Source organism: Chionomys nivalis, chromosome 17 (assembly GCF_950005125.1).
Source record: "Chionomys nivalis chromosome 17, mChiNiv1.1, whole genome shotgun sequence".
Lineage (NCBI taxonomy): Eukaryota > Metazoa > Chordata > Mammalia > Rodentia > Cricetidae > Chionomys > Chionomys nivalis.
The window spans coordinates 6,879,384-6,896,057 of record NC_080102.1 but is presented as its reverse complement, the minus strand read 5'-3'; the positions used below and the strand labels follow the sequence as shown (position 1 = coordinate 6,896,057).

The following is a 16,674-nucleotide window of genomic DNA, read 5'->3' as shown; positions in this document are numbered from 1 at the left end:
CAACAGTGTCTCCTTTCCTTATCTGAGGCAATCTCGGATCTGCACCTCGGAAGGTAGATTGCTTTTGCTAAAGCTTCTTAGACTGACTTAAAGAAACTGTAGCAGAACACACGCTCTTACCCTTTGATCTCTGGTTCAAAACTCTTCCTGATTTAGAGCAAGAGAAAATTTTCCACCTTCCCAGCTAGGCCAGACAACATCCCCAGACCTATCTCCTTCCTGCTGCCCTCTCAGCACAGGACAGTTTGTTTAAGGACAGCATTCATGGTTCCTTTCAGCGATAGGAAAAAAATCCCAATTCAAGTTAGCTTTAAAGAAAAATGGAAAATAACGTGTCTATGCATCCACAACATCCAGGAGTCACAGCGGCTTCAGGTAAGGTGGCTCACGTAGGGAATGTGTGCCTTTGCATGTTCCAGGTATCCCTTATAGGCTTTCTGCCGATGACCAAAGATGACCAAGGCCTCTAGAAAGACTCCTGACCACGCTGAAAATCCCATGATGAAGAGAGCATCTTTAGTGTCCGACCACTCTCAGGGGATTGCTCCCTCATCATCTTTCCAATTAGGTCAATAGACACCTTTGGACCAGCCACATATAACTAGAAGTGAAAACACAGCGGCTTGTTAGATAGCATGTGCAGCTCTTGGTAACAGATACCAAGGTCTCAGGTCAGCTCACATCAACCAGAGGACTGAACAGGTTTATATGGACCAAAGCCATCCACAAAAGGTTTCGTAGATTAAAGACACATTCACATAAAGGTGTATTATCAGAAAAGGACCCTCTGAAGAACAAAACTTCCATACTATGGCAGGATCTTGGTGACATTCTGTTGGTAAATATGCCAAGAACACAGACAACTACCTCTCTATAAATGTTCCAGTCACCCACTCAACATCTTTATCTGAAGTACCTTCCAAAGCACCCACCGTACAAAATTAATTGCACCTCTGTATGTCTGCTATTTGTTAGAGAAGAAGTACCCGAATAAGAAAAAGACTGAAAGACGTGCTAGCTTCATGCACTTCCCAAACTGTATATGTGGGAACCTGCAGGCTCATGGCTAGCAGCATTAGAGAACAGGACCCTCAGTAATGACCAGTACCTCAGAATGCCTAGAAATAAAAATTGACTCCCTGTAAGAATAAAATAACAAGATTGGAGTGATTTTTAAATTTTGGTATTTAGTACTATAAATGAAGCAGAGATGGCATTACTTTGAAAATAATATTTTGTCTCTTTCTCATACACATACACACAGAGACACACATTAAATACAGACTGCAATTTACATTCTTACTTCAATTATCTAAAAGTTTCAAAGACTTTTCTTTGTACTGACTGAGGATGCACTGAAACAAGCCAGTGCTTGGCCAGGTCTTAGTCAAATGTTTAGATACACAAGTGGGTTATTCAAATTTTTATCAATTCAAATATGCGTGATATTATCAACCCTAATAAAGGCTTGTGTGGAAGTCATTTTATTCTATTACATATTCTATTACAATAGTTCCACCAGCCTTTGCGAGTAAAATCCACCTAAGTAGATAAACGACAACAACTAAAATTATCAAGGAATACATGAACAATTTTAGAAGCCCTTTAAAAAATATGAAATAGATATCAGTAAATTATTATAATAGAAACTCAAAAAAGAAAATGGACAAAGACAAGTGGTTAGGATTCACTCAGATCAGAATCTCAAAGGAAGGAAGGAAGGAAAGAAGGAGGGAGGGAGGGAGGGAGGGAGGGAGGGAGGGAGGGAGGGAGGGAGGGAGGGAAGAGAACGTACTGCCATTGCTGACGTCAGTTTTGCTCTATCCAGAAATCAATGCATGCCTGTAATAATACACATGCAGGGTGGGATGTGTACCATGTCTTCAATGTTTAAAGATAACACCTTTTACAACAAACACTTATTAGACAGCCTGGACTTTATAATGCTAGTTATTCTCCTAGGAAGTAAATATAATAACTCGTGTGGCAATAGACAGAGTTAATCAGGCTGCTTTCTACTCTAAAACCCAAATTCCCTACCTCACCTAGAAGACTCTATGCTATCTGGAATTGGCTTACCCACTTCCATTCAGTCTCAATCTCATGTCTGTCCCTGCCACTCAGACCACATTTCATTTTCTTGCTATACAATTCTATTTTGTTTGCCAGGAACATCCTTCTCCATTTCTTAATCCAAGCATCCTTGGATCTACAGGGGCCCTCATTTCCACAGCACAATCATCAGCCCCTCATACTAGGACATTACATTAGTCAAGAAGGACAACTAATGCCTCCCCCACATGCTACTTACACAAGGTTAGGGGTCATGAACGTGCCTTTTAATATCTCAAAAGCACCTACTAAGTGTCTAGCTCATAATTGAATCCTAGATAATTGTGAGAAAGATGCTATGTGCATTTGGAGATGCTGGACAAAGGTCTAAAAAAAGTCCCAAGTATCATAAAACTTCTGTCTCCTGGTAAATATATCTCTGCCAAAATGTATTTTGGTTTGGCAGATTTCACTATGACCTGCATTTCTGGTACAGAACAAGATGGCCACAATAAGAGCATATTCTAGCACTTGAGGAAATTCCTAGATAATTCTGAGGTTTAAAGGCCAGACCAAATCAATAATAAAAGTTACATAAAAACAGATTTCACTCAAAAAGAGGCAAACCTTCTTAAAGACTCCAAATATAAAGAAAGCTATCTGGTGATGCTTAGAAAGTCTATCATTAAAATAGACAGGGATATTGTGGCTTTCAACCCATGGGAAAAGCACCCTTCCTATTGCTCAGGGGCCTGGATCCCCAGGGCAGACTATCTCTGCTGGCATTAAGGTCAGTCGGGTGATTCTTTCGGACATGTTAGCCCCTAGAAACACTAAATTTAAAAGTAAACACAGGAAAAAATAATAGAGATTGCAGCAAGTGGATGTGTTCACTAAGATCCAACCTAACGTTTAGGATGTACAAAGAAATACAGATTTTATCCAAAAGTGTGTGTTGGGGAGGGATATCCTTGATCTATGCGATTCAACATCCACATCAGTCTTATAGAGTCCCAGACACCTGAGAGACTAAACCTACTAGAAAGACCTTTGTAACCCCCATCTCTCTCTGCAGCATGGATTCCAGAATCTAGAGTAATCAATGTGGGATGGCAGGAAATCCTCACCCCAGATAGAGAAGATGGTAAGTAGCTCCTATATGTGAGTCCCATCCTTAGCAGTGTTAATCCCATTGAAGAACAATCTATAGAGAATCCATATATAAGCTGTGATTGTCCAGAACATGACCACTCTGCTAGAAAGTGTTGTGTGCCTTCTAGGAGTACTGCTTCCTACAGAATGGCACAGGGGAGCAGCAGATCATGCACACGTGTGACCAGTTAAAACATTCAGTAGGTCTGGTTTTCTGTCCCAAGCCATCTATAGCAAAAGGAATTTACCAGGAGCCAAGGAAAGAGATTAGATTCTGTATCTTTTATTTTTTGAGATTATAACATAATAATGTATTTCCACCTTTTTTCCCTTTCTGCATACTCTCCTATAAAACCCTCCTGGATTTCCTTAAAATGCATGATCCCCTTTTTCCTTAGTTGTTTTTACACACATATATGTATATGTATGTATTCCTAAATATAACCTGTTCAGTCTGTATAATGTTCCCTGTATGCACATTCTCAGGCTACCATTTGGTATTGAATAACAAATTGTCTTCTCTTCCCTGAGGAGGGCAATTTTTCCCAGTCTTAACATTCTTTAGTTCCCCATAGTTCTTTGAGTAGGGTTGAGGCCATATGGTCTTTCTTCCATTCACTCTGGCATGTCTCTAGGAATTTATTAGAGCTTATTGTTTCTACACAGAATGTTTTATACAGAACTTCAACAGAAATAAATTTAAAAGGACAAATTTGTGGCATGTATACATATCTATCTGATACCTGAAATAAAAGGGTTTAAGAGTAGTGGGACATGAACAATAATTTCAACACTATGATGAGCATAAATGATTGTTGAGAATATCTGCAGACTACTGCATATGACATTCATTGGTAACAAAGTCATGCATATGCTAATACTGCTGTGTTTTATAAGCCAGGCTCCACATAGTGAAATGCTCAATTTGTAAATAGTGAGAAAAACAGCATGTTCTCTACTCATGTCTACTTGTGCCTGGCAACTACAATGCAAAAGCTTATGTCTGAGATGGATGTTTGCTTTATCTTAAAGGACCTCTTACTTCAAATGATGTCCAATAAGAATTATGTAAGTTCAGAGTAGGTAAATAGTTGCATACATGTTTACAGAAGCATTCAGCTTCTAAAACGGAAACTGCTAAAGTACAGGTACTTAGTATTTGACATATAATGATAGTAATTCAGACCGCATCCAGATATTTTCCTTAGAACTATGGTTTCTCAGTGCTGGCTTTGTATCCTGCCCTGATAATCCACCCTAAGCCAGTCCAGTTTTCACATAATACTCTGATATACTTCCAAGCCTTTCTATTTTCTGAAAGTGACATATCTTCATGAAAAGTCATGTCTCTGGCCCCTGTGGTTCTACTCAGTGGCCACTGGTACAGAGATAAGCCCAGTAATATTCCTACATTCCTTTCCATTCCCAACTAACATTCTAGTGGAACCCCACTGAAACATGCTTATTCATTGTTGAAACAATAAATGTCTGGGTTTCTCCTAGCGAGGGGCAGTAATGAACACAGCTGGCACAGACACTGGGGCTGGGTGTCTCTAGATCCAGCCTCAGTCTGAGGCCCTATGGTCCTAAGTCTTTCATTAGCTCTTGCTCATTCTTTCTATCCCTTCTTCCTCAGATAGCACACACATAAATTCTGAATTTGATTCATACCTTCACTCTGCACAGCCCAATAATCCGAAACTCAACCTTAGATTCCTCTTCCCAGGAATACATTGTATTGGCAAGTTGAGAGAAAATATGAGGATGTACATGGGATTAATGAATATTCTTTGTTAAGAAGCTCACTAGGTCTAGACTGTAAGATGCAGAAGAGGGCACGGGGAACCAATATGGCTGATATCTTTGTCTTCTAGACATCTAGTGAGATAACACACTCAACATTTGCTTAGGAGTTTTTCTTCGGTGGTAGTCCGTGTCTTTGTTTTTCCCTTCATATAAATTTACCACTGAAACAAGGTTCTGCATCCAGAATCTCCTCAGCACACCTCCTCTCTTTGGATTCTGTCTTGAAGGTAGAGACTCAATGATGGTAAACAGTTAGAACTCATTCATCCCTGCCATGGGGTCCTACCCTTGCCAAGAGCTTCTTCATCTTTTCTTTCAATTCCATGAACTCCACCATAAGTATATTATGAGTGCTTTTCTGTTTAAACTCACCATAATCTGTTTTCTATTTGGTTCACTTAAGTAATTTACAGATTATAATATTTCCTTTCTTTCCTCCCCCAAATAACATAAATGACTGCCTCAAAATTTGTCCCTTTAGAGACTCAATAATGTATCCATTGTCATCTTAGCAAAGCTATGTGTTTTGATCCAAGGATTCGAAACCCAAAGGAAATTAATGCATAATTTCCCATTAAGCATACCAAACTCCTTTAATTCTTACCTCCAACAAGGCTAACAAAAATAATTTATGAACTCCATTACCAAAGAAAAATTCTCACAATATTGAATGACAAGCATGATGTGTACCCAGTGCTGATGTGGGGTTCCCCTCTGTATGTTGTGAATACGATTGGTTAATAAGGAAAACTGGCTTTGTATGATAGAATAGAGTAGAGCTAGGCAGGGAAAGCTTAACTGAATGCTGGGAGAAAGGAGGCAGAGTCAAAGAGAAGCTGTGGAGCTGCTGCTGGAGACAGACATGCTGAAACTTTGCTGGTAGGCCAGGACCTTGTGGTGATGCACAGATTAATGGAGATGGGTTAATTAATATGTAAGAGTTAGAAAATAAGAAGTTAGAGCTAATGGGCCAAGCAGTGGTTTAAATAATATAGTTTCTGTGTGATTATTTCGGGATTCTGGGAAGTAGGGAAATGATCAAGCAGCCTTCTTACAACATAGTGCTGGAATGTAAGACCCAATGTATAATGTAATGAATAATGTCATCCAAGTGCTTTTTATTGTCTGATTTCCCTAGAAATCAATGACCGTCACTATTCAACTTTTATGTTTTCCATTGCTATCTTCTTGACTTAAGTACTAGATTTTTCAAAAATAAAAATAGAATGCATTACAGTTAGCTCAGAAGAGATAAGCTTTGAGATCATCATTCAGTGATATGGATTCTTTCCCTGTTAGAGACTAACTTCTCATTTCAGGGAACTAAGAACTAGATCCTAATCATTTAAATAGCTTCCTGTTTTCTCTGTTGAACAGTCCCCAATAGGATTTCTAATTTAAAAAATGTGAAAGAACATGCTGGAAAGAGCATCACATTAAAACCTCACTTTAATTATATATTAGTTAATCCATTTTTTGGTTGAGGGGCATCTAGGTTGTTTTCAGGTTCGAGCTATACAAATTAATGCTGCTATGAACATAGCTGAGCAATCATCTTTGTGGTATGGGTCTGTATCCTTTAGATATATGCCCAAGTGTGGAATTGCTGTGTCTTGGGGTAGATCAATTGCCAACTTTTTTGAGAAACTGCCATACTCAAACCAATGGAAGCTCACTGACCCCATAACTGACAGCTGAGGAGCCAGCATAAGATTGATCGAGGTCCTTTGCACAATGGTGACAGTTGTGTGGCATAGGTAGTTGGTGGGACCACTAGCAGTGGAACCAGTATCTACCCATAGTGCATTGGAGCCCATTGACTATGGAGGGATACCTTGCTCAGCTTAGATACAGGGAGGTGACCTTGGTCCTGCCTCAAGAGATGCAATAGACTTTGTTGATTCGCCACGGGAGGCCTCACCCTCTCTGAGGAGTGGATGGGGAGTGGGGGGTGGTGAGAAGGTGTAAGGAGTGGAAGGACAGGAGAGAGAGGGAACTGGGATTGGTATGTAAAATAAGATTGTTTTTAAAATAAAATTAAAAAACAAACAAAAAATACAATAGTTATACAAAAATATTGCCAGGTAGTGGTGGTGCATACCTCTAATTCCAGAACTTAGGAAGTAGAGGCAGATGGATCTCTATGAGTTTGAGGTCAGCCTGGTCTACAGAGAGAGTTCCAGAGCAGCCAGAGAATACAAAGAAACTCTGTCTCAATCAATCAATCAATCAATCAATCAATCAATAAATAAATGAATAGCTGCCTTGAGCTTCATAAGAATTTAAAATTCCAAAATGATTCAACAGGTAATAAATGTATTGTTAATTTCTGTAGTTTTCCAAATAAGAAATATGTATTTGTTTATTTACTTTTGTGGTGCTGGAGAGTGGAAATGATGCCTTATATAGGTGAGAAACACACATGCTAACACTGAGCTCATGCCTAGCTTAAGCAGTCTGTTAAATATCTCGCCCCTCACTGCTCGAACCTCTGCTGGAAAAAATCCAATGGGTACAATGACATACCCCAAGTAGGCCACCTTTGCAGCGACCTAGTGGCCTCAGTGCTAACTTTAAAAATGCAAAGAAATGTCATTTTACTATCTCATTTGGAAACACTTCAAAATAAGGCTACTATATATGACTAAATCATTTGGACAAATGAAAACAGAAGAAAATATTTTTTATTTTACTAGAAGTCATTTATCATGGCCAGCCTTCTGCTGAATGTATGACATGCACTCGTGACATCCTGTCAATGTGATCTATGCAAAGGATTAAAAATAGATGAGAGGAAGACTCTTGAGTCCATTAATATATTAATTCAAATATTATACCATGATTTATCTTAGAAAACAGCAGCAACTGACAAGCTTTTTTCTCTTCTTTACATACATAACAGACCCACTGGGAGGTGCGTTTTTTAAACGTATAAAGAAGACCTAACAAATTAACCTTTGAGGGACACTAGTTAGCTTACATACTTATGCATACTCAGAAGTATTTAGTTCATGCATTGTGGTAACCTTATGTCTACTGCAATTTGGTGCACAGAAGCAATGCTGAAGGCCAGGTGGGCCCAGGGTCAAGGGGGAGATTATTGTGTTAGCTCACAGTTTACATAATGACTTCACCCCCTGACTCTTATCAAGAAACGGTCAAGTGAAGCTAGCAAGTGTCTCATGAAAGAAAGGTACTAGCCTATTTGCTTAATATGTCTATATTTAGTGTTGTGCCTAACCACACAGTCTAGTGCTGTCTACTCAGGGAAGAGAAATGATGGGCCCTGGTTCCATTTATATCTTGAAACTCCAGAACAACCACTAGAAATATACCATCATTAATGATATGGGACTTGCTTTATTTCAATTGATTTGGGATGTCCTTCTGTATATGTTGCTTTTATTGGTTGATGAATAAAGCTGTTTTGACCAATGGCTTAGCAGAGTAAAGCCAGGTGGGAAATTCAAACAGAGATAGATACAGAGAGAGAGTAGGAGGAATCAAGGACACTCCATGTAGCTGTCAAAGGAGATAGATGTCAGTACCTAGCCTGGTAAGTCACAGCCTCTGGTGATAACACAGATTAATAGAAATGGGCTGATTTAGGATGTAAGAGCTAGATAGAAAGACACCTAACCTGTTGGTCAAACAGTGTTGTAATTAATATAGTTTTGTGTGATTAATTGGGTCTGGGTGACTGGAAAAGCAAGAAACAGTCTCCGCCTATAAAATGGTGCCCAGTGTGGGGCTAACCCACATGTCCAGTCCAGTCTGTAGGGTGAAGATGGATTTCCCAATGTTACAGAAGAACTTTGGGTGACTGTTCAGGCAGCAATATGTCTCTGTCAATTCTAGAACTTTAGAAGTTGCTTACAATGCACTTCCTGTTTACTTAGGTAATATTATATCTTTCTGGGGTCTTTGAAGAGTTGAAGACAGATAGTTATAGCTATAGTTTTCCTTAGTTATGATAAAAGATAAATTAGATATGAAACTTTCCAAATACAAATAGATTAAATACTGTAAGTGTAATTCTTGCTTTATACCTGCTTTGTTATATGTAATTTTTTAAAGTTAAAGTTAAAAACTTACTTTTTATTTAGACAGAAAAGGGAAGATGATGTGGGATGTCATTCTATATATGTGTTGCTTTTAATGGTTGATGAATAAAGCTGTTTAAGTCAATGGCTTAGCAGAGTAAAAACAGGTGGGAAATCTGAACAGACATATATAGAGAGAAGGCAAAACAGGGAGAGGCCATGTAGCTATAGAAGGAGACAGACACAAGAACCTTACTGGTAGGCCACAGCCTCATGGTGATAACACAGATTAATATAAATGGGTTAATTTAAGATGTAAGAGCTAGCTAGAAAGGCACCTAAGCTATTGGCTAAACAATGCTACAATTAATAAAGTTTTTGTGTGGTTATCTGTGTTTGGGCAGTTGGAAAAGCAAGCTCAGTCTCGGCCTACATTTAATATAGCTAAATCCACTAAAATATAGTAGAACTTGCTATATTTTAATCATGACCCAGGAAGTGAATACACAATTCCAACAGGATAGCCCTAACAAATTTGTATCTTTAAAACCTGCACAATGCACAATGCAAGGACACTGAACAAGTTTTTTTTTATTTTAATATTATTAATAGTAGTACTAGTAGTTGTTGTTGTAGTTTTTGTTTTGACTGGGTTTCTCTGTGTAGCCTAGGCTGTCCTGGAACTCACTCTGTACAGCAGGCTAGCCTCAAACTCAGAGATCCACCTGCCTCTGCTTCCCATTTGCTGGGATTAAAGCCCTGTGCCACCACCACCTGGTGCCACTGAATCAATTTTTAAAGCACTATAACCACAATCCTCAAACTATCAACTAGAGTCAGTCTTTACTCTTCAAATAAAAATACCCTAACTAAATATTATCCACAGTTGCACATTTGTTTTGAGGTATCATTACCTAAAGCACCATATTCATCGCAAAGAAGACGAAACAAGAAGGCCCTTGGTCATTTTGATCATCAACTCTAACACTATTACCAAGTCCACAGAGTGAAAAATACAACCATTTCTCACTAAAAGATGAGGAGGCTGAAGTTCCATGAAGAAATAACACTTACCCAAGTCAAACTGATAACGACTTTCGGGTTTTAATTTGCAAGGAGGCTCTAGACCAACCTCAGCCCTGCACCTCTGTCATTGGAAATGGGTAGGTGATATTTTTGTTCATCTATTAGTCTGATCACAACACAGTTGTTCACATCAAAATTGCTGAAATCGGGCTTCACAGCCCAGGAGGCAGAGTTCTGTGGATTTTTTAGCGAGTGATGGTTCACACAAAAGTCAAGGGTGTACACATCCTTGCATAAAAGAGGCTGCTGTCAACAACATCCACTGTGCTCTCGGTGATAAACAGGGCAGGCTTTTTACCTCTTTAAAAGGCCAGAAGAACTCTAAGTCCCAAACTTAGAAGGCAGTCTGAGAGCACACAACACCACACTCTGGATATTCTGAAGATAGTAAAGACACAGCCCAATGAAGGGTGAAGGCCTAGGAAGGTGGGTCAGCCTTCTAGCTCCTTGTAATGAATAAGCACTTACAAAGGTAAGAGTCTTCCACAACTAAAGGTTCATTTTCCATAAGTTGTTACCCATCAGCCTTAGCAATGGTAAACTCAAGTGGAATTTAAAACAGAAACTCTCTTCCCCTTTGCTACAGCACTAACTTCAAAATCTGGTTGGTAATGTTCTTCAATTCACCAAGGGCAACACGCACTGCAAGAAAACCTCCCCATCTCTCATGCTACCCCCCTTGAAGCTGGGGCAATGATTGACAGGCCAGCGGGCAGCATGTTTGCTTCCACAGGCAAAGGGGTTGCCCTCCTATCTCGCTGTCTCTTGAAAACCACATCCAACTTATTGTGAGGATTTTAAATGGAGATATTATCTATGGGTTAGTCCCAAAATAGAAGAAAAGAGTGCCCAGTTTCCAGTCATTTGGTCATCCCAAAGAGTACATCAGAATGCCGCGTACTTTAAAATATATGCTTCAAAACTTGCACTGCAAGTGTTACAGGACAAAACTGACTTGAAACTCTCCTTCCTTTTAACAAGAACCTGCTGTGTTCTGGTTGTACAAACTCTACACAGACAGGCACGAGCGAGTCAACAAGTGTCTGTGCGAGAAAGCCATCTCTCCTCACTCAGATGTCAAACAAAATCAATAACCATTTCCCACAGAAAGGAAGAGCAGACGAGGAGTGACCCCTCTCACCTCAAATTTCACTCTCTCCTACTGTCTCTTCAACCCATGAAAATCCATAGCTTCTCCTTAACAGTTTCTTTAGCTTTCTACATCTCACAGACTCTTCTGAAGCTTCTTTAAAAAAAAAAAAAAATCATTATGTATCTCTACAACTGACCATACTTAAAAATGAGTTAGTTTGTGTTTCTTTTCATAAATACATTTTGTGACATGCATAAACGTAGTATCCTAAACAGACTTGCTTTTATAAACTGGAAATAGTGCACAAGGCAGAGGCCATTGCAAATCCAAAGACCTCAAGTCATAGACAAAATCTACTGTTGTCAAATCTCAAAAGCTTTGAGTTCTATTAATACATATGATTCTCTTTGGTTCATACTCTAGCTCCCACCATTTCATACCATAGGCTCCTGGATGAGCCTGGGGTGGATCTCACTGGTTGTATTTTCCTCGGCTGTTTCTCTTGGGAAAGAACTATCCTTTGCAACACCGAGATCATGCAATTCATCCAATTAACCCAGTAGCAACACCAGCAAGGAAATGAAGGTTAGCTTTGTGAAAGACAAAACAGGGCTTTCCCCACAACTGTTTTCCAAGAGACAAAACTGTGTTTCACATGGAGAGAGGTAAGTAAGAGCTTTCTGTTTGTACACACAGGAGAAAGGGAGCGGCTACCAAGGACTCCAAGGGTTTGGTAGGTGCCTGGAGTCTCTGCTCCGCAGAAATCCCTCAGGGATGTTAAAGGTTGAGCGTGCAAGGCTATTAGAACCAGAGAGGAAGGAAGCAGCTCTAATGATGACTCTTTCAGAATGAATCTAAATGAAACCAACAAACGATAAATAGAGGTGAGAGAGTGAAGCCAGGAAGGCAGCAGGAACCTTGGGCAAACCTGTACTTTCTATTTCCCTCCACAAGATAGCAGTGAAGCTCTTACCTACTTACTAAATGTTCTCGGGTCCTTCAAGCAGGCTATGAGGAAACAGCACCAGATCTCATTTCACTAATGGGCGCTAGCTATTGTTCTGCTTTTCTGGGGAATGCATTGTGCTGGTGACTAGAGAAGCTTGTAGTCCCATTCTGTTGATTTCATATGGAAACTAAATACAGGCAAAGTATCTACATCTCCTACCTTTCTGTGTAGCTAGCGGAACGCTAAGATGCTAAGGTTTCTCCTTGAAACAGTTCATAGGCCTTCACCTAACATTCTTTCCTCTGAGTCTGTTCACTTACTCACTAAAGGAAAAATGTACTGATTGTTATTTTAAGTGAACTTCAATTTACAAATGAACATTTTCTTTGTTAAAAGGCAACATAGTGAACATAGGGAACATGGTGACTAAGCAGGAGCAACGCAGTGAATCACACTGCAGAAGAGTTCAGTAATCATAAAAACTGTTTGCTCAATTCACATTGCAAATGCTTTAAGGAATCCCGAGTTTACATTTTTTATTATTTTTTTTTAATATTCATTTTATGTGCTATCATGTTTAGCTGCAGGTATATGCACCACGTGTATGCTTAGTGCCCAAGGTGGCCACAGGAGGGCAGCAGATCCTCGGGAACTGGAGTTCTATGTGGTTGTGGGCCTCCTGTGAGAGCAGAGAACCAAACCCATCTCCTCTGTGAGAGTGATGATGCTCTTAACCTCTGAGCCATCTCTTCAACCCTATAAGACTTTTCCTAAAAGCCGAGATGAACTTCTGCTAATATGTAGATTTCATTTCTTTAAAACAAATGTTTGGGAATATGGGGCCATTTTGCACATTTTGCAATGACATCTCTGCAAATTAATGTTTGTTGTTGAGATGCACTTCTGATCTCAAGACCTAAATCCATTTTCTTACTTATTTGTGTGTATTCCAGGCATGCCATGTGGTCATTTTTAAAGGGACCATTCATAATCCTAGGAATGCCTAAAGCCATAGTTTCTAAGCTACTGGTATCCAGGATCATACAACCGTGGGGACTGTCTACTTCATCATCCAATGTGACTAGCAGTTCCTACCGTCACCTGTGAAATGCCCATCACACTCTCTCCCAAGGTTGATAAATGCCAAGACTGTCTCCACATTCGTGGGTTGCCTCAGGGGATGGCTCACAGCTGAGGAAAACTGTTCTAAGCACCTATCAATCATATCCATCCTTGGGTGAGGCAAAGTGATTTCTCTCCTGTTTTGACTGACATTTGTTTTATTCTCAGGGAGACATGACTTTTTTTTTTTTGCCTTTAACTTAGGGCAGCAGACCTCACTGTTTGTTGAAGCTTAGCTAGGCTTAAGGGCAGATCCTCCAGGAGAATTGTCAAGTAAGGCTTTGACTTCAGAACTCTGGAAATGAGAAAGCAGCCAGAAGGCACATACCTTCTTTGGATTCAAAGTGCAAGGTGTGGGAAGGAGGGGTCTTCTCATTTCACACTAAATTTAGAGTTAAATAAACAAATCCTTCACCTCTCTTCACCTTCACACTCAGGAGATCTTTGGACTCCTGTCTTTATCTCTGTTGAACACCCACATCCAACCTTCCCTCCCTCCTCCTTGATGCCCCCCTGCAAACCATCACCAAGTCAACGCAAGCAAACATACAGTTGTGTTTTATTAGAACTACATTCTGAAGGGAAAGAAAAAGGAGCCGGTTGCTGAAGAATCTCTTATGGTACCTTCCCATGCTTTATGCAATCAGATAGAAGACTAAGCAACAGAAGCAAATGATGACAGCATAACCTTTCTGATTCAAATTTCCCACCTCGCAGGTCTCTAGAAAAATAGACATGTTTTCACACACTGACCCCACATCCGGGCCAGCCAATGAAGTAAGATGGCACATCCTGGCCACTAGGTGAGACCTATCTTCTGGATTCTGTCACTCTACACATCGGGCAAGACTGGGAAAAAACGCAAAAACAAAACAAAACTCATTCCATTCCTCAACACCCTGAACTCTTGCTTCTCTTCATCTGAACACCCCCCCCAAATACAGACACAGACACACACACACACATACACACACACACCATTTAATCTGCTGAAAATATGGGTCATGACACACAATCTCAGAGACCCAGTCTGGGAAGCATCAGCCTGAGACCAAAGCTGGAAGCCCCTCTCATTCCACAGATGGCCCAGGCTTCCGGCATCATCCTCAGCTTTATTTCCGGTGTTAGCACTGCAGCTTTCAAACGTGCCCACCGGCAAACATGGGCAGCTGGGCAGCACTTGAGAAGACAAGACATGGTTGTGGGTGACACATCTCTTCATCCCCATTTCAGGAAGATCTTTCTTGATTCATTTAGCTTTGCTGATCAAATGGACATTTTTTGGCAGCAGAATTTTGGATTGTCTGTTGAACTAACCTAGTCTTCTCCTTCTTAAGTAATCTATTTACATGCCCGGAACTGAGAGGAGGTTCCCCCTTCAGAAATAGGTAAGTCATGCTCACTGCTCTCACCCCCCCCCTGCTGCCCCTCCCAGTCTGTTAGAAGCTACACGCTTGCTTACTGTATCCACAGATGTCATCATCATCCTGTCACCTGCAAGGGACGCAAGGAGAACCACGGACCCTAGAGGACCAAATCCTCTACGAAGGCCCGATGGTTCCAGAGCCTCTCTGACATCCCACACTGCTAGGATTCCTTCCCCGAGTAGGGGATGGAAGCAGCCCTGGCTGAGATGCATCCTCCAAGCACAGAAATAGGGAACGTGAGCAGCATCAGGTTTCGAATAAAAGGTGACCAGGAAGAGGCTATGGAAGCGCATTCCTGGTCCAGGAACGAAAGGAAGCAGAAGAGACTCCGGGAAGCACGTTTCCCTGAATCCTGTCCTCAGGGAGTCGTGGAGACAGACTACAGCAACACTGAGGACCCCTGACTGGCAACATGCACCTACAAATAAATGCATGCATGTATACTCCCTGCTGCGTGTTGCATGCTGCAGACTTCTGCCTGACTCCCCAGCCCCAAACACACATCCCCCCCCCCCCAAACCCTTATGAGACTAGGGATTCCCATGGCCTAGAACACCACTCCCCCTCTTTGTAATGCACAAATTCAGACCCACATTGCTTAAAATGAACCCGGATTTCAGGTAAGGGAAGCACTGGTGGCTCCCCTAAAGTGACTACCTTCCTCACTGTTTCATCTCTGTCCACATCCACCACGGAGCCCAGGCGCCTCCAAACCAAGTAGGAGATGGAGGAGGGCTGCAAGGGAACCTCTGAGAGCCGCTCCTAAACACTGTCAAGGGGACTTGACTCAAGGGGTAGTCTCCAATCCTTTCCCCAGGTTTGCAGACCTATCAGCAGCCCCCTGCTTGGGCATGATCCCTGCCTCGCTCCCTCCTCAAGTGCCCCCAAATCCCTCATCATCTTTCCACCCCCCCCCCTCCAGGCCACTTTCTGCACTCGCCGGTTCTCAACATGTTGCCTCACACACTCCCTTGGGAGGCTTGAATCAAACCTGCCTCTCCCCATCATCTCTATCTAAGATTGCTCTGACTCCCCAAATCAACCGAGTCCATCCTCCCACCAAGTGCCCACTGAGCCCTTCCACTGGTGTCCTTTGCTCTCATACAAATCCGCTTTTCACACGCCCCACTTTCCATCTATCTTCCCTTCTGTCATCCTAGTTCAGGACACACTGGCCTTCTATTCTGCTCTCTGACCCTCTCCCCATTCCGGGGACACCCACTTTTTCTTTTTGACCGTTCCCAGGCAGGTTCCTGCGCCCCAAATCTTCCCTTCCTCATCCAGCACTGGTCGGCTCCTGGCCTGCGGGTCCCTTCCCTCACCTGCGGTCCTTCCTTCCTTCCCGAAAGCCCCCCACCTGACACCTGAGCCACTCTGCCCTCCGGGTCTGCGCCCCGTCGCCTTTGCTAGAGCATCCATGAAACCCAGCGCTCACAACCTGCCCAGCGACAGGGAGAAGCGCCGGGCACCGGAGGCAGAAGGCTGCCCGTTCTCGCTCTCCGGGTGTCCAGGCTATCCTACGGCTCGCCAGCCCGGGCTGCTCCCGGCGCCCAGCCCTCACCCCGGCGCCCAGCAGCCGCACAAACTTACTTGCGGGTCGGCGGGAGGGGGCTTGCGGCGAGCGGTGCGAGCCCCGCAGCGGCGAGTGCGCCCCTCTCGGCAGGGCCGGGCGGCGCTGGCACTGCGCTCCCGCGGCCGCGCGCGGACTGCGCTCAGCCTGACGCAGCCGGGCTCTGCCCCCGCCGTCGCCACCAGGGCCGCCGAGCGCTTGCAGACATGCTCAGTTTCCGGACTTGCCCGTGTGGAAGCTACCAAGAACCAGCCGCGGCGGGGGAGGCGGCGCCGAGCTGCAGAGCGGCGGCCGCGAGCTGGAGGCGACCACGCCAGCGGCCCCGGGAAGAGGGGGGCGAGGCGCTGCTAAAAATAGCTCCTGCGGAAGGAAGC

The 16,674-nt window shown here is 42.5% G+C and overlaps 1 protein-coding gene across 3 annotated transcripts in view; it reads right to left on the bottom strand.

The window, feature by feature from the left end:
* Positions 1–16,454, bottom strand: part of Oxr1 (oxidation resistance 1) — a 348,145-nt gene extending 331,691 nt beyond the window's left edge. For 2 of the 3 annotated variants that reach the window (XM_057791394.1, XM_057791398.1), the window contains exon 1: positions 16,321–16,452. The gene's annotated coding sequence lies outside the window, so the exon portion shown is untranslated. Of the gene's footprint in view, positions 1–16,320 lie in introns of all 3 variants that reach the window. The other variant, XM_057791396.1, reaches the window with a different exon arrangement.
* Positions 16,455–16,674: the final 220 nt, after the last annotated feature.